This window comes from Ambystoma mexicanum, chromosome 5q, assembly GCF_040938575.1.
Source record: "Ambystoma mexicanum isolate Mex_15411 chromosome 5q, UKY_AmexF1_1, whole genome shotgun sequence".
Classification (NCBI taxonomy): Eukaryota; Metazoa; Chordata; class Amphibia; order Caudata; family Ambystomatidae; genus Ambystoma; species Ambystoma mexicanum.
The window spans coordinates 697,078,017-697,103,177 of NC_090933.1; positions in this window are offsets into that span (position 1 = coordinate 697,078,017).

Below are 25,161 nucleotides of genomic sequence, written 5' to 3' on the forward strand. Positions count from 1 at the left end.
CTATTAGGTTTCGCTTGTGACACGTAAACTCACAAGTCTATAGATGTTGTTAAGTTATGTGCCCACCCATTGATGCCCATAGCCATGCTAATCTCTATGTCCATTCCCACCCATTCCTATCTCTGCCCGCCCAAAACACCTCCTCATGGGAACTCTTTGACCTCACTTTAATCAAGCTTTACCGTCTGGCCTTGCATTCAAAGAGCATTCAAGTGTTTGTTCAAAGCAGTCTTTTGAGAGTGACTTAATTGGAGTTGTAAACACACTGCTGGTGTAATGAAAATGTCTTGCCAGGACTGCCTTCAGCCACTCGATTTATAAGCACTCTGCATGTCCTTCACTGAGTTCTTGATAACAATAAGCATTGGCAATTCTTACTAACACTTCTCTGAATGTTCTGCTGCTTAACTGTCGCTCCTTAGTGGCACATACTGTGGGTGTATTTGATTGACTCCACGACCAAAGCCCTGATCTGCTTTGTATTACAGAGACATGGCTGTCTGATACCTCAGCGCCTATCTTCCCTCAATTTCTGACTGATGCCTACAAAATCCTCCCTTTCGATCAAGTTGCTGCCTACCGATGTGTGTGGATAGCATTTATATTTAGGACTGCTCTCTGGATAACCCCTCTACCCTTAATTCATGAGTTGGTGTTGGACGCTATGCTGGTGTGCCTCGCCTCGTCCACCTCTGAATCTTTTCATTTTGTGTTAGTCTATTGACCTCCTGTCTCTTAGGCACAATTCCTCCAGCCTTTCCTGGAGTTTATAGCCTCACTGCACCTGTCCCACACTAACCTAGTGGTCCTGGGTGATTTTAATATGAGGCTGAACTCTCCTCGGCCTCCGATGTTAGGCCAATTTTGTGAGACAGTTCTTGGTATTGGCTTAACTCAACATGTTGTTGAGCCCACCCACCTCTGTGTAGGTATTTTAGATCTGGTCTTCTATACATTCCCTAATTTGGTAATTCTGCCTCTTCTTCCTATTCCCTAGTCTGATCATTTTCTGGTCTTATTCTTGGAACCCTTGAAATCCCCTCTTCCCATACCCACATCACGGTCAGTAGTGAAGAGTAACTCGCACAATATGAATATTTCTCATCTGGAGTCCTTGGTCAGGACTAATTGTCCGGCCGAAGGCCCACGGATCTGTCCGGCCTGTCCCAGGCACTTCTTAACGCTGCTGATCAACTGGGCCTCTGAAAGTGGTTCAGTTGCGTAACCGCCGCTCCCAACCCTTGTTCTCTTCCGAACTTAGACTGGCCAAACTAGGGCTGCATCAGGCTGAACGTAAATGGCATTCTTGGTACTGCCCAGAGGCTAAATTGCTTTTTGTCTCCAGTGCAAATGTAACCACTTGGTTATTAAAATGGCCAATCAGCGTTTTTTCACATTCTCAGATAGAAACAGCTCTTCATCAATCTAACAGGATCTTCTCGATTGTTAAGTCATTTTCATCTACTGCTTGCTTTCTGCCCACTGTGCCGGCTTCCCAGCCTCAGTGTGATGCTTTAGCCACTTTTTTGCACTCTAAAATTGAAACCATTCGTCATCATATACAGCTTCATCAGGTCAGCGTAGTCTTACGGACTAATTCCCCCCCTGTGCCTGTTACCCCAGGCTGGTCTGCCATTCCAGTGCTCACTTAGGAGGATGTTTTGGCTACCATTTCCCGTTTAAAATCTGCCACACCCTCAGTTCCTATCCCTTTATTTGTTTTAAAGGATCATATGCCTGAAATTACCCCTCTTGTGACTGAGGTTTTCATCTCTCGTGTGGCTCAGGAGTTATTCCAAAGGAACTTAAGCAGGCCATCATGACCCCTCTCTTGAACAAGCCGTCACTGGACGCTGCTGTTCTTTCTAACTTAGCCCCAGGCATTGCTTCTTTTCTTCATGAAACTACTCGCATCTCTTATTTTACCTCTTTTATCTGCTTTCCTTGAGAATTCCTCTGTACTTGACCCTTCCAGTCTGGTTTCCGTCTCGGGAGGGGATCCAAGAGCGTTCTAGTCTCAGTGATGAATGATATGACTAGGCTTGGCTGCTTGATGGCGGGGGGGTTGGGGCCCTGATTTTGCTCGATCTGTCAGCAGCCTTTGACACCATGGAGCACCCCTTGCTTCTCGCCTGCCTGGCCTCCATCGGCCTCTCAGGTCCGGTCCTGGCTTGGTTTACCTCTTTTTTGACTGACAGAGGCCAATCAGTCTCTCTCTCCCCGTTACTTTCCTCTTTGTATTCTCTTTCCTGTGGGGTCCCCCAGGGTTCCGCCTTGTCCCCAATGTTATGTAACATCTATATTCAGCCACTGATTGGCCTCATCCACTCCCTCAGCTTCAGTTGCTACTCGTATGCTAACGGCACCCAGATCCTGGTCCGGTTAAATCTTGACCGGGATGGGGTGTCGTCTCGTCTGAGGGACTGCCTGCTGGTCATGGGGGATTGGATGAGTGCCAACTGGCTTAAGCTGAACGGGGACATGCCGGAGGTTGTTGTGCTTGGTATCTCTCCTAAATCCTGTCCTTGGTCCTATGCAGGGCCAGTCTTTGAGTCAGGCAATTCAGGCGGCTGCCTGACGTCAGTGAGCCTCTAAGGGGCGCTGCGCAGCGTTGCTCTGAGTCCTGCTACAAGCCAGGCCAGGCTGGGCCACACGCACCAGCCAGGCCGTGATTTTGATGCCGAGCAGTGAGAATTGATTCAGGCTGCAGCCTCTGCCCTCAGGCAGGGCAGGGCCAGCAGCAATTAATACATTAGCAATTAGCAACATTTGTTGGTTGCTTTTCACTTCCTCCCGCCCCGGGCCCCGTGACGCTGGCGCCAGGCAGGTCCATGGGCGCACGTGTGGCGTGTGCCCTCAGGCTATGTGCGTGCACATTGATAGCTTGGATTGGTGCTGGCTGCTGGCGTTGTCAGCCCCCACCATTCGAAAACAGGAGCGCCGAGCGAGTGGAGTGGATGCATGCACACAATATCAGGTAAGTAAGTGTACTGTCTGTGTTTGGGGCGAGGGCGACTCAGGCATGGTGTTCCATATATGCATCCCATCCCGATTCCTTGTGCGCAGCAGCACCGAGGGTGCGGTGTGCTGCTGCTGCCTGCATATATGGAACAACATGCCTGACGCAATCAGGGGATGTAACTTCTCCCCGCGCTCTTTATTGCTTCTGGACCTGTCAGAAAAGCGAGATGTCATATCACAGTCCACCTGTAATGAGCAAATAACCTGCAGGCGTTTATGGCGAAACTAGAGGCCCCCGCAAATCTCACCAGATCACCCTAGGTGACCCTGAAAATCGAGACTACTACATTACAGTACCAGTATGCGACCCAAAGGGAACCTGTGAACTTGCATTGTCCTTAAGGACCCCCATGCTCCCACATTTTTAGTACATGAACTGTAAGAGGGGGTCTGCATCCTGTGGCTCACCAGAAGTTTTGGACTACGACTCCCAGGATTCTACGCTGCATGCTAGCTAAGGCTGATAAGATTTGTAGTCCATCTGGTGCACCAAAGGTTGCAGCCTCTTGTAAAAGATGTCATGTGAAAACAGTTCTTAATATTTCATATAGCGCCATGAGGCGCCTTGACCTGCATATTCTGCCAGAGCGTGCCCAAGCAGACATGATTTGCCATCAATCGTGGCATGCAAAGTGTGCCCGATTCTCTAAAAGCATACGGTGCCAATGGCTGCCTATTGAATGGCCAGGGACTGAAGCACAAAGAGCCAGGGCAAAGATGGGGCGCTCTGCCCACCATAAACTCTGCCAATTTTGCGCCTTGAAACACGTGTGTGTAGGCGCGTTATAAATGCCATATCATATTACTTCACTATGGAGAGTCAAGAAAGATCTGTAAGTGCAACTGCCAGACATGCCTAAAAACTACACAATGCTCACCCTCTCTCAGCAAACTACACAAGCTCACCTTCTCTCAGCAAACTACACAAGGCTCGCCCTCTCTCAGCAAACTACACAAGCTCGCCTTCTCTCAGCAAACTACACAAGGCTCGCCTTCTTTCAGCAAACTTACCAAGGCTCACCCTCTCTCAGCAAACTTCACAAGCTCACCTTCTCTCAGCAAACTACACAAGGCTCGCCCTCTCTCAGCAAACTACACAAATGTGCCTTCTCTCAACAAACTACACAAGGCTCGCCTTCTTTCAGCAAACTACACAAGGCTCGCCTTCTTTCAGCAAACTACACAAGGCTCACCCTCTCTCAGCAAAATACACAAGCTCACCTTCTCTCAGCAAACTACACAAGGCTCGCCCTCTCTCAGCAAACTACACAAGCTCGCCTTCTCTCAGCAAACTACACAAGGCTCGCCTTCTTTCAGCAAACTACACAAGCCTCACCCTCTCTCAGCAAACTACACAAGCTCACCTTCTCTCAGCAAACTACACAAGTCACCTTCTCTCAGCAAACTACACAAGGCTCGCCCTCTCTCAGCAAACTACACAAGCCTCACCCTCTCTCAGCAAACTACACAAGCTCACCTTCTCTCAGCAAACTACACAAGGCTCACCCTCTCTCAGCAAACTACACAAGCTCACCTTCTCTCAGCAATCTGCACACACGTAATTTCTGAACAAGCACAAACTGCAAAAAGTCATGAAAAGAGGAGAGCGTAGCGGCTGAAACTGCTGTATCCAGTACCTCCGCAATCAGCCACCGCCAGGCTCAGCACCGTGCAGAGGGCAAGGAGGGCCAGGAGTAGAGGGCCGCTGCCTGCTGTCTTCATGGCGCTATCTTTCTGGACGCCTGCCTGCGTCTCCGCACCTGTTTATATCCCCAGAGAGATGAGCGCTCTGTACAGCAGCCAAGCGCCTTTCACATGTGCACACACAGCCTGCAGCCCTCTGAGCTGGAGTCGCAATGCTGTGGGAACGTTCCTCTTTAGAAACCGGTTTTCTTCCTTTTCCTTAATTTGGGAGCACAGGCGTGCCACGTGCCTCAGTGCGCACAGTTAGACCCCTCCCTCGCCCACAGTTCTTTTGGCCACCAGCAGGCTGTCTCTCAATGCACAGATTCACCAATGCATCTGCCTCTCCTACTCTCTCTTTGGACATGTTCACAGTCAGTGCTGGCCTGGCATTGAGCCGGATTTCTCCGGATCTCAGCCGGCAGGGGGGGGACGTAGGGGAGCCATGCGCACCCTTCAATTATTTTTGTGTTTCAGACAGCTTTAAACGATGCCAGAGTGCGAAACCTGGGCCCGCACTATCGTCTTTAGAACCAGGGGCAAAGCTCTTGCCAACAAGACCTCAGGAACGCTTGATAGGGATTCCTGTGAAATCTCTTAGGACTGTACTCTACAGGGAATAGTTAAGAACAGCTTTTCAGGTTTAAAAGGTGTGCAACTTTTATACTTTGCTTGCAACATTATAAACATTATAGGAAACAGCTGGGAACCAAAAGAGGTCCTGGAAATCAAGAGGCCCCATATTACACATTTTCAGCAAGCCCAACCTCTTTCCTGTAAAATATACAAAATAAAACGGGTTACCACACAAGAGGCCCAGGGTGCAGACTGGCCTACCGCCTACCCGGACATCTCCAGAGTCCCCTATAGGCCAGTTTACCCCTGGTGCTACTGGATTGGGTCCTGTTGGGATCATGTTGGGTGTCACATGAGGGATGGGCTTTGATCGTGGTGTTGTGTTCTTATTGCCACAACTAATGTGTGCTGGTAGATCTCCAAGACCAAAACGCAATGCGCAAGTCCAGTATGTTTGTTTCTTTGTTTGTTTATTTGATATAGCGGAAGTCCAAAACCCTCAGTTAACTGGGTGCAAGCAATACAAGAATACTTAGGAACTTAGTTACAGAGCAGTGCAAGAGTACTTAGGAACAGGGATGTGGAACAATACGAGAATACTTGAAAAAGAGGATACAGAGAATGTGTGCATGGTATGCTTAGTTGCAGAGCAGTAGAAGACATGGAGACTTCATTTAGGAGGAAGGCAAGGGAGTGCGAGTCATAGCAACGGTGAAGGTCATATGAGGGAGGTCATGTTTGAATGTCATTAGCTCGTAGCCAGGTAGTGACTCTCCGTCTAAAGCTTGAGTAAGGCTGGTCAGTTCTGAGGTCTACAGGGAGTTCATTCCAAGTTTGGGCAGCTTATAACTGGGAAGCTAGAGCCACCAGCGGAACTCTTTTTATATCTGGGAATCATAAGCTTGTAGTCATTGATGAGTCTCGTAGGTCTGTCGGAGGTTCTTTTAGTAACTCTGTCAGCAAGGTAAGGAGGAGCTAAATTGTTAAGACATTTGGATGTTAGAGAGAGGGTTTGAGAGATATCCTGTCTTTAATTTTGAGCCAGTGTGTTTTTCTTCAAAATGCTGAGATGTGTTCTCTAATCGGGATGTTTAGAGCTGCTCTAAGAGCGTTATTTTGGAGCCTTTGAAGTTTATCAAGGATGTATTTATGGGAACCTGCATATAGAGCATTGCAATAGTCCAGTCTGGATAGAATAAGTGCATTAGCAAAGGTAATTCAACTAGTCTCAGATAGGAACGGTCGGCAAGCTCGGATCAATTTGCAGGTGTAAGCTGTGGAGGATGCTAGAACGTTAATTTGTTTCTTGAATATGAGTGCTGAGTCAAGATAGACACCAAGGGTTTTTACTGCAGGCATAACTTTAATGGGTTTATAGTGATAATACCGAAATACAAAATCTCGAAAAAAAAAATCTCGAGTTCAAAATCTCGAAAAAAAATATCTCGAATTTTTTTTTTAATACGTTTTTATCTCGAAATGGGGGGGTTCCCCCCCAACCCCACTTTTTTCTATTTTTTTTTAATTTTAACCCTTTTTTTTACTTACCTGACCCCAAAAACACATAACTAAATAAATAAATAATTCGAGATTTTTGTTTTTCGAGATTTTGGATTCGATATTTTTGCAGTTCGAGATTTTGTTTTCGGTTTTTTGACTGACCACCCTTTAATGACATTACTGTCAATGCTGAATGAGCCATAGCTAGGATTAAGTTTTTTGATAGTGGACTCTGAGCCTAGGATCAGGATCTCAGTTTTGTCGTCATTCAGGCAGAGGCCATGGGAGGCCATCCATGCCTGAATGAAGAGGTATATCTTGTTTACTAAGGCCGAATCTTCCAGGTAGTTGCCCGAAAGGGGGATCAGGATCTGAGTATCATCTGCATAGTTAGTGTGGATGATACCCAGTCTGTCCAACTTGTCAAATAGGGGCTTAGTAAAGATGTTATACATGGTAGGAGATACACATGATCCTTGTGGGACACCACAGGTGACTTGAATAGGGTCGGCAGCTGCTAAGGGGGAGAAGACTCTCATTGTGCGGTTGGCAAGGAAGGATTGAATCCATGTTATGGCATCAGTAGAGCTGGTCCTGCAGGATATACCTTGGTGTAAAATGAGTCGGCACATGTATGGAGTGTTTGCATATCTTGTCCATGTTACATATCTTGGTGGGCCACCAAGATACGTAACATGGACAAAATGTGCAAACACGCCATACATGTGCCGACGTGTGGACACACAAGTTGACAGTTCATGTATGCGTGATTGCGTCTGGCTACATGATCGAAGCCGAGTTCTTCTCAGTGTTTCTGCCCCCCGTTTTGGATAACACCCTGGGCAGTGGTGGGCAGTACGGCGGCCCATCGCCGTGGCCCCGTTATCGTGATGGCATGAACTGAAGTGCTGGGCCCGGTCCCATTGTACAAAAAGGAAAAAATAGACTGAGCCGCAGCAAGGGGACGTGCTGGGAGGGATAGGGGTGGGGGCCGGGGCACAAGCAGAGCTGAAAAGTGCCACGGGGAGACTGGAGGGCGAGGCAGGGCAGGAGCTATAAACCAGAAATATCATGGTGAAGAAAAGGGGGGCAACGGGAGGAGGACAGGTGGTGGGTGCATGATTGCAGAGTATTGCAGGGACAGGAGGCGGAGAGGTGGTGCATGTCCGAGCATTACAGGGACAGGAGGAGGAGAGGTGGGTGTGGGGCAGGGACAGTAGGCAGAGAAGACTAGTGCAGGTGCAGATAACAGAGGAGTAATCGGGGCATTGCAGAATATTGCAGAGACAGACAGGTGGCGGTGAGCCACATGTGGGGCAAATACAATTGGTGGACACTGGGCCCTCAAAGTGGTTTCTCCATAGTTTTTTGTCTTATCCAAAGGCAAATTTCGCCGTTTTCCAGATGCATCATGCATATACACGCATGATATGTCACGTTGGCCTGGGTGGGCCTGATCGGTATTATATACAATCCGTAATGTGCGTGTGTGTGTGTGTTACTTTTAACACAATGGACACAATGAAGTGCAGCCACTCAACCTTGCTAGATACCAAACAATTATGTTGACATATTGTATGAATCTGCATTGGGGGCACACATTAACTAATGGAACTATTTTAGCAGCTGTGTTTAGATGTGTATTTTTGTGCACCATTTGTGGAGCTCATGTCTTCATATACAAATCGATACATGTTTATGTTGTGACGCGTGTCCTTTCCTCAGCACGCACACATCGCATGGACACTTTATATATTGCTAAGTAAGCAGCATAAGCATGTGCTTCAGTCAGAGAACATCCAAAGTTGGGTCCCTCACTCGCGAGCGCGTCAGCTGGGCGCTAGCGTGCAGTCATGTTCCATCCAGTGGAGTATGCAAATGTCACAGTGCAAACGTGACCTCCATTGCAATTCTTTTTTTGGCAGCTTGAAGTACTGCTTTTTGACAGCTTGAAGACTTTTTTTTCAAATAAAAATAAATAACGGTATATGTGATTATTTTTCTTCAAAATCTCCCCACTGCGTCTTCAGATGTTGGCAACAATGGTGAGCAGGTCGTGTAGCGCACAAGGCAGTAAAGGCAACAGCGATGACAAGCAGTTGTTGCCTTTGTCATGTCTGTGTCCAAATGCGCCACCGCTAAAAGTAACGCTGGGAACCTGTCAGCGGGCTACAGGTTAACTGCCTGACTTTGAGTCTCAGTGCTCTTAATTATCCTGCTTGGGAAAATATCCTCTCTTGGTTTTGTGTGTGTTGATTTTATGAAAAGGAAAATGCCATTCATCCTGTGCAATTTGGGTGGTTATGCAAAGCCAATTTAATGAAATATTATGCTATGTTATGTTACTTGGTATTTGTATAGCACCTTATGCATCATTGGTATGATCTCAAAGCGCTGGTAGGTTGAATGCCCTCGGGAACCGTAGTTCAAGTCAGTAGAGAGAGTGTTGTACAGTGCTTGGGTGCACCGGATATGTGTGCAGCTGGTGTAGTGTGCTTATTTCACCTTGGTATGCTAATTTCTGGCAACGTCACATCCCATTGCATTTGTTGATGAGTCCCCTCACTTTAATTTTTAGGACTTGACCCCTGCTGAGTAGCGTTTATTCACTCAGCTTGGAGTAGAGCTGCTGTGCAGCCTACCCTTCCTTGACCTGCTGTCCCGAGACTAGTCTTTGTAACATTTGTAACACATTTTTTGGTTGTCATTTTTAGGGGTCGGATGTGGGTGGGGGGCACCAACGATGCTTCCCGCCTGGGGTGCAATCTGGTGTAAGACCGGCCCTGGTCCTATGACTTTTGGCCTTCTTCACTGGGTGAGTTTCCACATACCAGTGACGGTGGTGAAGAACTTGGGGGTCTACTTCTCAGAATCTCTGTCCATGGTCCTGCAAGTTAGTGCTGTCTGTCCAACTGGGCCCTTTCTATTGAGGGTTCTGCAGAAGGTTCTGCCCGTTCTTCCCCCTCCTCTGCATCTTGTGGTCGAGTGCCTCTCTTGTATCCAGCAGGCAAGATTATTGTAATACTCTGTATCTGGCCCAACGAGCTCGACTTATCCATCGGCTTCAGTTGCTTCAAAATCTGCCCCCCCCCCCCGGGTAGCCACAGACACTCCGTACGGCTCTCGCATCAGCCCTGGACTTCTTGTCTGCATTGGCTCCTGGTAAAACAGAGAATAGCCTTTAAGTCCCTTTGCCTCGTTCATTGGGCCTACCATCAGGTAGGGGCAGATTTTCTTTGGGATAACTTTCATCCATATGTTGCTTGTCGATCGTTGTGATCTGGCAATGATCGCCTGCATCAGGTCCCCAAATTTCAGGTGATCGGCCCTTTTCAGTGGCTGCAAGTAAATTATGGCATAGTCTCTCCCTTCAACTCAGGATGACTGAGAATCATTTACTTTTTCGCTGCCTGCTAAAAACAGAGCTCTTTGTCCAGTCTTGAGTGCTGCCTCTAATGTTGCAGTGTACATCCTCGCACCAAGATGCCCTCGGGTGAACGAGAATGCTACAAATACTAATAACATAACATAACAAAGCGACTGAAGTCTTGTTTAAAACAAGCATTTGCAAAGCCATCATTTTTGGCTTGTGCATAAGTTTAAAGTTTTTGCCAGGCACTGCTATAAGATGCCCAGGTACTCGCGACATTTTCACCTGCTACCAACAATGGGTAGTTAATACCATGAAGGCCGTGCCTGGCAAGTGGCTTTCCCATGCCTACACAAAAGCCCAAATTGTTTGCATTGCCGATGTTTGTTTTGTGATGTGATGTAGGGAAGACATCGTACATATAACCGCTAGCATTCTTGCCTCCCAGACCCACACCGGCATGAATCCTTCCACTCCCTGACAGTAACTCAGGACTTCCATTTCTTCTGAAATGGATAACTCTTTGCATTAACCACTATACAATCTCTAACGAAAACCACGAGGCGCGCAAGGTACGCGACCCCTTGCAGGAAAATGCAACAAGCAGACATATCCTCTAGTTCACAGGCACTCGTCAGTCCACAATCACTGGATCTCACCAGCCGAGTTCCAGCATGACGCTCTAGCAATGCCCACATGAAGGCAAGGTAACAAGGCAAGCCGCAACATTATTTATTTCCTGACCACAGCGGTCGAAGTGGGCAGGGGCGGTTGGGAACGGTGGTCCTCTACTTTTTTAAATTAAGTTTTACTGTTCCTATACTTTTATTTTAAAAAGAAACCGTTCCAGAATGGTTTTGTTTAAAAATAAAAGTGCAGGTAGCAGTTGAAAAGTGCAGTTCAGTGCACTGCAATGATCATTCCCTTAAAAAGCAGGTGCATTTGTTTAGGGGTTTGATTGGCACGTGGAGATGAGGTTTGTGAGGAGCGGGGACAGGCCAGCAGGTAACATAGTAATTTACTACTTCTTTTCGGACATTTCAACCACTGCCTGACCAGCTTCTTTTTATCTCCACTTTACAAGAAGGCAGTCCACGAGTGCCATGGTTGCTTGACAAGAGTCCCAGCCATCTTGCTACATGCAAGCAATGAATAAAAACAAGAGCAGCTGTGATGCAATGGGTTACCTGCCTGTAATATCACAACGTAGACCCAAGATGGTATCACACTGCTTCAGTCCTCATGACTCTTCACACTTTAACAAGGAAACTGGCTGTCCATGGATGAGCAGGAATTCCACTAAAGGTCTGACGCACTCACCCGTGGACCTTCTATAGACCACTTCCACTCTGCCCCGATGCTGCCACGGGCACCCTGATGTATGACAGTAAGCCCTACTCCTAAAAAGCCTGTGGTTATTTTTCAGCCCATGCAATATACAGAAGTAAATATAACAAGAGAGATCAGTCACAAAAACTGTATAATACTTTTTTTAAAAATTTGCATAAACATTCACATTTCAATTTATCTCCCCAAGGAACCACATTTTGCAGCTTCCTGTAACACAATTCATACTGTACTTTGCATTAGCCCAAAAACAATACTATATCAACTATATTTCAACAATTTCGAATCCAGAAGGCGCATGGTACAAACATACATGCGCTATCAACAACCCAGCATACGCCTTCTGTGTGTACAGGCCGTTCCGTGCAAAAGAGCTAAACTGCTAAACTAGCAACACTGCACTTTAATACCTAGAACATAATACATCATGAAACGATAATCATAACAACCACTGTCTTACTTTTCTCAAATAAACTGGACCGTGAACAAATACGGGATCACATTTGTGATTGTCATAGTTGAGTGATCTCTTCAATAAACAGGAGTTGCATCTCTTACCATAATTATCTCGCATCTACGATCAGTGGCACGAGAAAGCCTCTCGTCAGAGAGTTGTGTCTTTGACGAAACATAAACAAGTGGGCTAGGTTTTCATTGACAGCTGGACAAATCCTGCAATAAATATCTCTGTTACATGATTTCTTTTCCATTTGGCAGTCATTCCGGCCAGTGTCAGGATACCCAACCTCCTCTTCAAATAGAGATTAGTGCAGAGAAGTTCTCCACCTCATCTAAATATGTTTCAATCCTTTCGTACTTTTGATTTTCAGGTATAATTGTATTGATTTGCTTAACACAGATTTCTTTATGATACTTGCACTAAAATGTACATTATACTGTTGTTTAATTGCTACATTACTAGCTCTGCTAATACTGAAAGGGTTATCCCAGAGATAAGCCACATCACAAGCTGCACTCATCTCTCCAATGGGCACGAAGGCAGCGGGGCATAATGGGCCAACTTATCAGGTCCTGAGAAGTAATCCAATGTTTTGGGGGAAATTGATGTGTTGGCTGTTTAAGGAAATTTTGAGGAGTCAAAGATTTCCAAGTTCGTGGAAATCAGCAGTCATCATACTGCTGTTCAAGGGGGGTGATCGGAGTGATCCAGCAAATTACCGTCCGATCGCCCTTCTGGACATAGAAAGTAAAATATTTATGAGAATCCTACTGGGTGAAATTGAAAAATGGGTGAAAGAAACTAAGATCCTCTCGAAATTGCAAACAGGTTTTAGAAATGGGTTGTCTACATCACTAAATGGAGTGACACTCAATATCCTAAGTGAAAAGTCAGGATGTAAGGGAGGTCAGCCACTTCATGGGGCATGGGTAGACTTCTCAAAAGCATTTGATAAGGTCAACAGAAACCACCTGTGGTCAAAGTTGAGGGCTTGGGGTATGCCTGAGGGGCTGTTGTAGATGTTGGTGGAGCTCCATAAGAACACCACAGTGAGGGTCCGCCTGGACAATGAGAGATGGTTATATGAGTCCATTAAGGTTGAAAGAGGGGTCTGTCAGGGATGTCTAGGGGCACCCCTCTTCTTCAATTTATACCTGGCGGATACAGGGGAATATCTACAACCAGCAGCATTGGCCAGCCCGGTGATTAATGGGAACAAAGTGCACTGGCTGGCCTATGCTGACGATGTGTTCCTGCTGGATAGTACAGTGGTAGGACTACAACGTCTATTGAACAAACTTGATTGCTTGATTGCTATGCAAGAGAGAATGGTCTATCCCTGAGTCCTGCCAAATATAGGATCTTGGTCTTTAAACATAGCCAAAAAAAGATCAACTACTCTTTCTGGGAGATGGGAGGGAAAAATATAGAAAAAGTGGAGGTCCTGACATACCTGGGTTATAAAATGTAATGCAGATAATCCCACATATGAAAGAAATAGCAATGAAATACTGCACATTTTCCACCATGCCTTTGATAAAATACTATCATTCAAAGTTAATTCCAGTGGTTGTGTATGGATTAGAGGTGAAGAATCATTATGGCAAGTAAACTGGCAAAGATGGGAGAGGCTTATTTGGAAGAGGGTGCTCGGCCTCCCAGCATGCCTCCCGGTCTCCTGGATTAGATTCGAACTGTGGTTGATATCCCTAAAAGTTCAACCGGACTGGAAGCTAACCTCCCTCTTTCGCCTGATCAAGACAGCACAGGAGGACACGCTTTATGCGGACATCAGAATTCATATGGAAAATAACAGATCAAAAATGTTGACAAATTTAGGAGCTTTGGTTGAGGAGGTATTAACTAAAGCAGATACAGACATTCAGACCCAAATCCAGAACCCATTAAAGGCAAACAAATCGCTAGACACAATCTAATTGGATCCTGACAATTGATGATATGCGTTCAAAGATGGATGTAAACTACTTTCTGAAAACAGACAAAAAACTGGGCCCAACTACAAAATATTTGGTGAGATTCACTGATTGTAATATAAGAAAATAAATTCCTCAGACTGAGACTGAATATAGCACAAACTGGGGCAGTACTTTCAAGAAGAGGAATGAGGGAAGCCACCAAATTCTGCTGTTTGAGATGTAAAAACCCAGAGAACCAAACCCTGAAATATCTCCTTATGGACTGTGAAGGAACTTGGGATTTAAGATCTCGTCTATTCGACAGATTTGGTGTGAATTTGGGTAGACAAGTACCATGTACGTTTTGGGACTGGTTAATAGCAGGCTCTTACAATTGCAGTGGTACAGGTGCTGGAAGGTTTTAATCTAGTGTTTTAGAAGGATTCTACCATCAGTAAATAATAGATGCCAAATCGTAGGGTCATCCTCTTAGATGGGAACGATGATGATAGAGAACGTACCATCACTTGCTCTAATCCGTCCATATTGAGCTTTTATAATTGCATATCTCTGCTCCTATCTCTGCCCTTTATGTGGAAAATGTTTTAAAAATATATGACGAACGATAGGATTGCTAAGTGTAATGAATTGGGTATGGCTTTGTTGATGGTTATGTTAGCTTAACTGTTATTTCTTTGTATTATTCTTTATGAAGTAGGATGAAAAGAAAATGTGCACAAACCATGGGAATGACTTTGAATCTTGGGACCTAAGTGCATCTTCTATATCTTCACTATACGAAGCTAGGAGCAAGGAGTTCCATAGTCTGGGCCAGCAGAGCTGTGGTTTCAGTCTAGTTTCTTCCCATTTTCCTCTGATGCCCAGTTCCAGCCTCACTGAAAGATTAGGTGAGCTTGAGGGGAAACGTAGGAGAGATTTTTGATAATGTATTCTCTGCTATCTCAAGTATCCAAAACCGCAGCCCTGCAGAATGCAGTAGACATGGTTTGGTAACAATACACTTCTAAGGAGGCACCGATTGCATGACTACTGATCTTTCTGAGAACCTCATTGCAGCCCTTGTTCCCCCGTTAGCCAGAATTAGAGCACTCTTCTCAACCTGTCCAGCTCCCATTTGGATAAATCCAGACAGGCATGTAGGAGAAGAGTGCAGGTAGTCTTCCCCTCGCTTTCAGTAAATAACATATGGTCCAAGATAATGAACTCATCCAGAGTTTTTAAGTTGTGGCTAGCTATTGCAGTCACAATAGTTTTTTAATGTATTTTTTTATATAGGTCCTCAAAGTGTGTATGCCAAGCAGGATGTGAAATAAAACATGGGTTGACTCCTAACAAGACACATATGTCAATGCTTCTTCCAGGCACACTTTCACCGACATCCTCTTTGTCATTCCTTCTTCGGACTTTTGGACTCCCCATACAGTCTCTGTACCCTCCCCTTTCTCTTCCTCTCCTCTCCCATTAATGGTGGCACCCGCTAGGAGGTACTCTTGGCATCCTTCCTGACCTCTAGGGTCATCATTAATGTTTACCTTAATGGCACTGTCATGGCCCAGGGCCCTCTGCCCAACCTCCTCCTTCTTGATAGGCGGCTCCTATCTCTCATCAACTTCCTCCCCTCTCCTGCCTTTCCCCCTTCTGTCATTCCTGTGGCCCCTCTGCCACCTCTGATGGGTGTACCTCATTCCTGTACATCGCCTCGGAAGACCATAAACAGTGGCAACCTGCTCCACTTAGCTCCCCTCAACTCTCGCTCTCCTGTCAAACACTCCTCTGATATCTGCCACCTCCTTGAGGACCTCGCTCTCACCGAGATGTGATTCACTGCCAGCTCTGTCATGAGTTTTGACACTCTCCTCTCTGAGGGTTAGAAGATCCTCTCCAAACCCAGGCTCAACTGGTGGAGTGGCCCTGATCTTCATCATAAACAATCAGGCCTACTCCTCTTTCGAATGCTTTGTCTCAAGACTCAGTGTCTCTCCTTGCCTTTCTCTGACTCTGGCCATCAGCTACAGGCCCCCTGGCCAAGTCTCCCACTTCCTCTGTGAATGGGCTTTCCTCACCTCTTCTCACCTATCCTCCTCCTCCAAGCTTCTCCTCCTCTGAGACTTCAATATTCACCTCGACACTCCTGATGCAGACTCTGGGCTCTTCTGCAACGTCTGTGACTCTTTTTCCCTCTCCATTCTTCCCTCAGGTCCGACGCACTCTGCTGGACACACCTTGGATGCTCTCATCTCTTTAGACCATCCCATCTCCAACCCTTTCATTACTCCTCTCTCCTGGTCTAATCATACTTTGCTGTCCTCTCATCTGAACCTCCTGGGTCCCTCAGCTAAGCCCCCTAGTGCACTGCCTCCCTCCTTTTCCTTCATTCGACCTATGAAGCGAGAGACAGTTGTCGCCTTTGCCAATACCTTCTCCCCCCTTACTACTGCCATTGAATCTGACTCTGACCTTTCTAACCTTCGACTCTCCAGCTCCAACAATCTGGACATCCTTGCCCCTGTCACGAGGTTCCACATGAAACCTGCCACCAAATGCAATTCCTGGAATGACTCTGACTTGGCCACTCTGAACGCACGCAAGACTGCTGAGCGTAACTGGCAGGATTCGAGCACATCCTCTGACAAACTGGCATGCTGCACCAGTTCCAAAGGCAGTACAGATTTTCTATCTGCTTAAAGAAGAGGGCCTATATCCAAATCTCCATCTCTGCAGCCGCTAATAACATGGCTGAACTCTTCAGAATCTGCAAGGAACTTGACAATCCTACTGCATTCACCACCTCTCCCCTGCCTTCCCTTGCCATTTGCACTTCTCTTGACTCCCACTTTATGTCCAAAACTCAGGTCATCCTCTACTCAGTCTCATTTACTCCTCACCCCTCTCTCACACGTTCGCTCAGGCCTCCCTTGGCCCCTTTCTCCCCGCCCCTGCTACTCCCCTCATTTTCTCCCCTTGCACCTGATGAGGTTTCTAAACAACTCTGTGATAGGAAAGTCTCATCCAAACAGGTGCTCCCTGCTCCTCCAGAACTATCAAAGACAATATTGTCACCCTTGCTCCAGCCTTTGCTGATTTCTGCAATCACTACTTCACCACTGCATCCTTCCCCTCACTCTTCAAGCACTCTTGTGTGCACCCTCTACTCAAAAAGCCTTCTGCCAACCCTTCCTGTGTGGCACACTACTGCCCTATCTCCATCACCACCTTCATGGCCAAACTGTTGAAAAAACATGCCATCTCCCGGCTTATCCACCACACAGAATCTGTTGATTGTCTCCCCAAACACCATTCTGACTTCAGAGTTGCCAAAGGCACTGAAACTGCTGTCTTGAACACCCGTGACGACTTGCTCTCTAGTCTCAATTCCAGCTCTCCCTTCTTTCTCATCCTTCTTGATCTTTCCTTTGCATTTGATGCTGTTAACCTTGCCACCCTAATAAATTGGCTCCATAACACCCTTGCATTACAGAGGTTGTTCTGGACTGGTTGACCTCCTTCCTCTCATATTAACCTTCCCAGGTTCAATTGGGCCCTTTTCTCTCCACCGTCTCACTTTCCACCTGCAGTGTCCTTAAGGGCTCTATCATCTCACCCTGGATTTTTAATATCTATCTGGCCCCCCAGCCCACTTGAACTCCACCTTCTCTCCTAACTACCAGTGTTATGCTGATGAGACACAGCTCTCCTTCAAGCTATCCTCCTATGCCCCCTCCTCTTCCTCACTCATTCCTGACTGCCTTTCTGCTATTCAGGCATGGTGCACTACCAATGATCTCTGCCTTAATGCCAGTAATACAGAGATCCTTCTCATTGGGACTCCTTCTCCCTTTTTCCCTCCCACACTCTGGCTGCCGTGCATGGGCTCCCTCCCCTCACCCTCCTGTGAGGCAAGAAACCTGGGTGTCATCTTTGTCTCCTCACTCTCCTTCTTTACTCACATCACAGAACTTGCCAAGAAGGCCCACTTTCAGCTGCACCCAATCAGAGGCATTCTCACTTTCCTCAATTTCCCCAGAAACTCAATGTCTCCAGAGGTCTGGTCCTCTCCGGGCTGGACTACTGCAACAGCCTCTTCCACAATCTTCATAACTCCACCCTTCGCACTCTTGAACTAATTCAGAACACGACTGCAAGAGTTATCCTTGGCCACAAGCCCATCGACCGCATCTCTCCAGCCCCTAGATTACTCCACTGGCTCCCGGTTTCTGTGAGGATCAAGTTCAAGACCCACTGCATCATCCACAAAGCTTTCAGGGGCCTGGGACCACTCTACATCCAACTCTTCCTCCCTAGATACTTCCCTGCTAGAGTACTTTGGTCATCTAGCTCCAACTCTCTGCAAACCAGACGTGTTCCCAAGCAGAGAGCAGGGTGTAGATCTCTCTCCTCCGCAGGTGCCTCCCTCTGGAATGGCCTCCCTGCCCCTCTCAGACTTCAGCTGTATCTCCTTAGGTACCCAATGCTCCTCAAGACCTTCCTTTTCCCCCTCCCCTGCTTATGTCCCCGTCTGCCCTAGACGGATTGCTTGGTTCCTTGAGAGTCGTACAGGGCACCAGTCCCTGCCCTTGTCCAGTCTACCTCTGCACTTCGTCTTCCCTGGCCCACTCCTAGTCCCGCACTTGCCCCTTGGGCCCCATTGTCTGCACTTCCCTGGCTGGGACTGCACCCATGTGCCATCTCAGCCCCTTACCTCACACTTACCTTATGGACCCCCTTCCCCTGCACTCTCTGATTTCCCCGGTCCTGTCCACCTGACCACCCCAGGCATTTGTTCTCACACGTCCCTCCGCTCTGCTTCTGCACTGCCCCCGTGGCTCTTCCCCCTGCACTTCTCGATACTGAACTTGCACAATCTGAATGTCACAAGCCTAGTAGGATTGCTACTGTTTGTCCTCCCTGTTTGTCCTCTCTCTTTTCCCCAATGGATTTAAGGGAGTTCTCTTTATTTTTTATAACCAATTTATATTTTTTTTCTGCTATTATCTTTTTGTACGATTTCCTACTCAACACTACTTCACCTTTGACTTTGAATGACCCTCTTTTAACACCTCCAATAGCGTGCTTTCTGCAGTCTTTCATTCTTTATCAAACCATCAGCTTTTTTCTCTTTCTCTTTTGCTAGCCAACCTATGGCCTCTTGGAACATAATAAAACACAAAAGGTGATGGCTGGAAGGTTTAGAACTAATCTTAACCTTTGGCATTGCTCTGGGCAACCCTCAAGACCATCAGTCATTGCCTGACAAGCTATTACAGAAGGGGAAAGACCATATGCAAATCAGGCTTCGTCCCACCCCAAAAGGGGCAGCCCAGCCCGAACTACTAGGTCACATGCCTTCCACACGAGACCACAAGCATCCCCAGACATGTTTTAGCCTTATTGGGCCTCATCAGTGAGGAGCAGCTTGGGTCTCTAGGCCCAGTAGGGTCAAGACTCACATCTGGGCAAGCCCACCCCATTCGGGGTGACTAAAGCAAAGACAAAAGGTGATTTATAAGACATTTAGATTGTCCACGGTTGGTGTTTTGGTGAGAAATACCTTTTGGTGATGATTCATCTCTACATTCTAACCCTCTGTGGTCGGACCTGCCCTCACAAATGACACAGGGTGAATCTCAATGCTAATATTAAATAATACTAGGATTCTGTATTGCATACAGGGTAGACCTTCCACCAGGTCAGGGGTCTTCAGAGCACATTTAATAATATCTAGGATCTCATCAGATTTGTTAGCCTTCCTTTCCACGTTTATAATATCCTAACAGATGACTGAGAGAAATCCTTTCATATGTCTCATCCAATAAATTCTATAAAAACTCCTCGGCTTACTATGTTCCTGGATTAACTATGGTACCCCATCATGCAGAGTACTTGGCATGGGGGTTATCGTTCCTTCGGCAGGGGGGAAAGAGACTTTAAATTAAAGGAAAAATTATCGGAGCCATTCTGATCTTTAGGCTTGACCAATACATATGTCTTGTTAGAGTATTTGGACAAAGACATTGTGGGAATCTTTTGTGAATAATACTCAATCAATGACAAGACATTTGAATTGGCTAGCCCATGTTTTCAACCCTTCCTACCCCCCAGGATATTAAAATTGAGATTTTCAGGTAGCATGTGAAATCCTCCTTTTATCTCACTTATTCTGAGCACTTGGAGGGAAGCAGGATTGTAACTGTGAAGGTTACCCTACCAGAATAAGATTTCTTAGGTTGCCAATCTCAGTATAACTGTGAGTGATTTTCACTCCTTACATCAAGTATTGTGTTTATTTTCTTGATGAGTCTTTATTGTTATAGAATGTACTATGCCCTGTGCACTTTTCTTCCCTTCTCCTTAAATGAAGGGCAGTTTAGCCTTCCTCACATTATCTTCAAGTATGGTGTCCTGTTGTTCATCAGTTTCAATTTGAATAGCGCCCCAGTCAGCCACTTCCTCCACCAACTTCAGGCACACTGAAACCTCAGGATGGCACATTTCTATTACCCTCTTTCAAAGTTTATCTTTAGGAAAAACAAAGAGCAGATCCAACAAATTGCAATCCATCCTTCTGAAGCCACCTCCTGAAAAAAAGGGAGCGATATGTTTGCCTAAATAGATGCCACACCCTCAGGTACCAGAATCTAAAGAGATTGTGTAAGTTAAGTTATAATAAGTAGTGATCAAATTATATAAGTCAAGCAAGTATCCCCATAGAGCTTGGAAACTAGTTGTACTTTGTTCCTGTCGAGGGAACTGAACATTTTGTTGGAATGTCTCCTTTTAACAGATAGCCTTTTAGCTAGCAATCTTTTCAAAACCTGTCTAATACACTTCCTATGCTGGAACAAGAACCTAGAAAAAAGCAGAATATCTTCCAAACATATGATAACAAAATGAGTCAAAATATCAGCAAACACAATACCCAGAAAAAGGTATAGAAAATATTTGATCACATAGCCGAATAGAAGCAATGCAATACCCACAGTTCCCAAAAGGTGTATGAAAAGCAGTCCTCCTCACATCACCTGCTTTTACATACAACATGTAATACGTGTTTTGCATGTTAGGATTATTAAATATCCGAGTTCCTCTAACTAAACAATGAATGTCGATATTAGTCTTTCAATTCAACGTAGTCCTCCTGTGTTTTCAATTCAGGAGCGTTTTTGGCATACACTAAAAATGGTTGACAGGAGGCTTTGAGGGGGCAATGGTTACTTTCAGAAGAGTCTCATGCATACACTCAGTCCGCTTCTCCTTCTCTGATGTCATATGCATGTGGCAACAGGTTAGCACTGAATCAAGTCCTACTGACCTACCCCCATCAAATTCTCTGTGAGGGGCCAAGAGCTCACCATCGGTTTTCAAGAAATCCCTAGTGAAGTTGTGATTATGATATGGCAGACCTGACACATTAGTTATCACCTTCTCCCTTCCCTTCAATGACACCTTGGGACTAGGCTGCCAAAGCCCATGTCACCTAAGCAGTTTGCATCTCCTAATTCAGAGCTCATTGCTAATGGCTACTCCAAGACATGTATTCTCTTATGTCACCCCAATGTATGTCTACAGTTCTATTCTGTGCATCATCTGGTCCTTACGGTTGTCCTGTTCTGTCTACTCCTTATATTGTATGTACTTGTATAGGTAGTTGTTATGTAGACCTTGGTCAGACTAACTGGAACTTAATATTATATCCCACATCTTGCCTATATAGATTTTGTAGACATCAGAACCCATCAAAGTTGCCTGCGCAACCGTTTTCCAATTGAATAACAAGATCATATTTAACATAAGAAGTAAGTCACAATCATTCTATGATAACCAGAAGTGCCAGAAACGTGTGAATTAATTCACCCAATCCTCCTCCCTCATGTACGATTATTTATTATTCATGTATCTAGCATATTTCACCAGCTGAGCTGATCTGCACAGGTTGATATTCTCCCAATTAGATTGATGGTTTAAGACCCATCCCCATGTCACGCCACTTTCTTACATTACAATTGGAGACCCTATGGCTTCAAGAAACCTTTCCTTAATCTTCTAATTTCTTCTTTCCATGAGTCACGACTCAGTATGGACTACTGTTCACTGCCTTATGATATATATTGTGTGGCACATAAAAATTCACAAACTGTCTAAAGTAGCTTCTGTGAAATCTATGACTAAATACCAGAGGCAATCAAGGTGGCCATGCTGACAAAACCTCCACATCTAGGATGATAAGGTCGAGGGCGACAAAACCCCCACCTCACATCCGTCCATAGTTCCAGGAAAATGCCATTGGAGCACTACCATTGAAGCAAGGTAACAATAACTGCAACAGCCCATTGACGACATAACAAGGAAGTCTCAGATCATCAGGATTTCTTGGGAACCTTCCACTTCATCCCAAGAAAGGCACGCAAACAGTATAAACAACATCGACCACCTGAGAATTGTTTTCCTTCCTGCAATGTCATGATGTCATGTCATGATGCAAATCCAAGGCAGCATTCTAAGAGCTAGTCTCTTCAAACTCCCAGTCTGGGAAATCCCTCAATGTAGTGAGCGAAGGCCAGAACCCAATGGGCAGTGATTCATCTGGAACCCTAATGCCCCAGGACCTCCTTCAGAAACCTGCCAGGCTGTTGGATCCAAATGATCTCACCAATGAGAAATGCACAACACATATTTATTTAAAAGCCAAGTTCTTTGTAAATGTGTAGCCTCCCAACTTAAAGCACACATCAACACAGAGAGCCTTCTGAAGGCCTATCAATCAGATTTTCAACACTGTGGCAGCAGAAAAATCGCCATCATCCAACACACTTGATATTTGTAATGCTGGACATGCAGACTTCCCAGCACTCCTCAATATCTCTGCAGCATTGACATAGTATGCCATCAAGCTCTCATCAAAATAATTCATAATTGCAAGGGAATCAGAGAGAACAATCTTGACTGATTTTTATACCTTGAAGGCATCCATCAAGCTATCTGAACGCCACTGCCTAAGACCCGTGGAGTTTCACAGGGAGCCATCCCATGGTTATCATCCTCTTCTTGGAGACCCTAAGTATCCTCCCAACCAGCTACAATATCCTCATCAACCATTATGTAAAAAACACTAAACGGTATGTGCAAATATTAATCAAGCACCCAAATCAAGTCCTGCCTCCACCTAATCCACACCTGGCTGTTCAGCAACCATCTCAAACTGAGCCCTCCAATGAATTCCTGCTCCTCACCAAAGACACTTAAAATCACCACAACCAGACCTTGCTCTCTGCTATGAACCTTGAGGTATTTACTCTGTGGCTGATACCATAAGCTTACTCTCTGGGAACCCACACAGACAGCCACATCTGCTTCAAAACACCCAACAGTGAAGAAGGGTCAGACAAAATGGGGCCAACTAGCAGAAGATCAGTCTCTTCCTTTTAGACACCAACATCAGATCCACCGTACAGGCCCTGGTCCCATCTCAACTATATTCATCAATCCCCTCCACACAAGCCTACCGACCACAAACAAGCATCATCCAACACACTGCCCACTGCATTAAAGGTCACAAAATATATGACCAATTAATGCACACACTCATTGAACCTAACTTCTGCATGCCCCTTGAAAAGCCAGCTGCATCTCATCAACTATCCACTTGCACTCCCGCGCCTACCTGGCAGACAAAGTCACCTTCTTCGGTCATCTAAGCATTGCCAACAGTCACGACCTGGACAGAGTAGAGCAGCTAAAATGTAGTTAAGAAACAAACTGGTAGAAAGCATTCTCTGTCCACAAACTGTGGGACCTCATTTCGATCATCATGAGAATCACCCAGGCCCTCACATAATTCAGAAAAGAAATCAAGACCATTCTCTTCAAATCACACTTTCTTCTAACCCTATAATATTGTTCGCCCAACAAGCCTGGTATCCCTACTGATGACCACTTTCTAAAGCTAACTCTCCCCCATTCCCCTCTGCTCACTCCCTTTCAGCAACATTACATGTTCACAGCTCACTGTAAAGGTACTCTTACAGATATGTCAGTAATAAATGCTATGCTTATGGACTGTTGCCTTCAATCAACTAATGCACATAGGTAATCCCTAATTATGTACAGCACAGTGTTGCCTCCTGAAGCTAGTGTCATGCTCAATGACAATATACTAAATAAAAATAGATATGTTTTGCAAACCTTCATCCAGGGTATCATTAATGTCTATCACACTGGCACTATCTTGGTTCAGGGTCCTCAACCCAACCTCCTCTTCTTTGACCAGTGCCTGCTTCCCCGCATTAACTTCTTCCCCACTTCTGCTACTCCTTCATTCTCTCTCTCAGCCCCCCTCCCTCTCTGACTGGTGTACCATGCTCCTGTATCCCTCTTTGGAAAACCCTCAAAGTTGGAGATCTCTTGCATCTAGCTATGCTTTTTTTGTCATGCAACACTCGGCCGACATCTACCTCCTTCTAGAAGACTTTGACCTTGACATCCTTGCTGTTACTGATAGGCGGATCCAGCCCCTGATTTTGACTCCCTTCTCCCTTTTGGCTATGAGATCATCTCCAAGCCTCGCCCTAACCATGCAGTCAGTGGCGCCCCTTCTTCCCTCATACCCACCCAGTCTTACTCTTCCTTCGAGAGACTGGTTTGTAAGTTGGTGATCACTCCCGCCTTCTCACTGACCATTGGCACCATCTACAAGCCACCTGGCTCTACCACTCTGTTCCTCTCTGAATGGGCTGATTTCTCCTCCTCTCTCCTCGCTACCATCACTAAACTCGTTCTCATGGGCGATTTTAACATCAACCTTGACTCCTCAATCACGACGTTCACTCTCTTCCATGACCTCTGCACTTCACTCTCCCTCCCCATTCTCACTTCTGGTCCTACCCACTCAGCTGGTCACACTCTCTATGCCTTAATCCACACAGCTCTTTCACTCTCCTCCCCACTGACCACCCCACTCTCTTGGTCAGACCACTCTCTCGTCTACTCGCACCTGGGTCCTCTTGGCCTTCTGACCACACCTCCCTCAGCAATGCCAACCTGGTTCATGAACATCTGTCCAGTGAAACGAGTGTCAGTTGAGGCCTTTGCATCTACCTTCATCCCCCCATTCTCCCCACTACAGACTCTGTCTCTGACTCCGCTCTCGCCAACTCCATATTGCCCTTAACAACACCCTTGACATTCTTGCCCCAGTCTGCCTGAAACATGCCTCTAATCATAACACTTGGTACAACTCTGAAATTGCAAGTGCAGAGCTACGAAATGGAAGT